General features: G+C 58.1%; 1 protein-coding gene across 1 annotated transcript in view; it reads left to right on the forward strand.

Annotated features, from left to right (window-relative positions):
• Nucleotides 1-1186, forward strand: part of PLEKHM2 (pleckstrin homology domain containing, family M (with RUN domain) member 2) — a 40567-nt gene that overhangs the window by 6195 nt on the left and 33186 nt on the right. The window lies entirely within an intron of this gene.

Below are 1186 nucleotides of genomic sequence, written 5' to 3' on the forward strand. Positions count from 1 at the left end.
TCAGTCGGCCTGTTCTGCTCCCCACCCTGTCTCTGGTGGCTCCTCTCACCCCCCCTACCCTGCACCTCTGGCCTGTATCTCAGTTCTCTGTATGCATAAAAGAAAATCTTTAAAAAATGAATGTGGAGACTGAGGGATGTATCAGGAATATATTTATATGAAGATCAGTGAGTTCAGTGGGCCAAGTAGAAGGCTGAGCACTCAAAGTGTGAGCGGATTTGAGACAGAGCCCGAGGCCCTAAGGGGACTGTCATGGCAGATTTTAGGGCTGAGGGAACAGAGGATCCCAGGATAGTCTGGGCTACAAGTGGGGTAAGGGTTGGACTATTAACAGGGGATGGGGAATGAAGGTGAAGCATAGAGGGTGTGTTTTGGGGAGAGACACCAGGGACCTGAGAGGCCGGAAAGTTTAGAACTGGGCTGGGAGGGTGAGTGGCCAGGAGTGAGGTTCTGGCTTCTCTGGACCCACAAGGGTCACAGGGCAGAGAATTATGGGCAGGGTGAGGGGGGTGCTGGGGGGTTTAGGTTGACAAAAGCCAGGGGGTCTGAGTTGCTGGATCAAGAGCCGTGGTCTCTACGTTGATGGGGCCCCTAGTCTGAGGAAAGGAAGGGTTGGGGCCTCGGCACTCATGATCTTTGGCGGGCCGGGGACAGGCCCCCAGGTTTGTTGGGATCTATGGGGTCCCAGAGGTCTGTGAGCTGAGGTGTCATGGGGTCCCAGTGGAGGGGTGGGATCTGTGTGCTGCAGGGGATCTTGGAGCTCATCTTGTGGGGTGTATTGGGGCTGGCCAGGCCTGGAAGAAGGGATCACAGGTCTGTGGGTGTCTTCAGAATCTGTGAGCTTGAGGGGGTTCTTGGAGACTGTGGATTGAAAGGGTCTTGGGGTCTGTGGGCTGCGGGGTCTTGGGTCTGTGCGTTGAAAGGGCCCTGGAGTCTGTGGGCAGAGGGGTCCCCAGAGACCGAGGGTTGAAAGGGTCTGTGGACTGAGGGATTTTAGGGGTCTGCGGTTGAAGGGTCCCGGGGTCGGTGGGTTGAAAGGCTCTTGGGGTCTGTGAGCAGAGGGGTCTTGGGGGTCTGTAGGTTGAAGGGATCCCGGGGTCTGTGGGCGGAGAGGTCTGGGGTCGTTTTCCTCTGAGGCCCGGCAGGGGTGTCAGGGCCCGGGGCCTGGGGGCCGGGCGGCCTCGGG

The sequence above is a fragment of the Condylura cristata genome, unplaced genomic scaffold, assembly GCF_000260355.1.
Source record: "Condylura cristata isolate star-nosed mole 26May11 unplaced genomic scaffold, ConCri1.0 scaffold00008, whole genome shotgun sequence".
Lineage (NCBI taxonomy): Eukaryota > Metazoa > Chordata > Mammalia > Eulipotyphla > Talpidae > Condylura > Condylura cristata.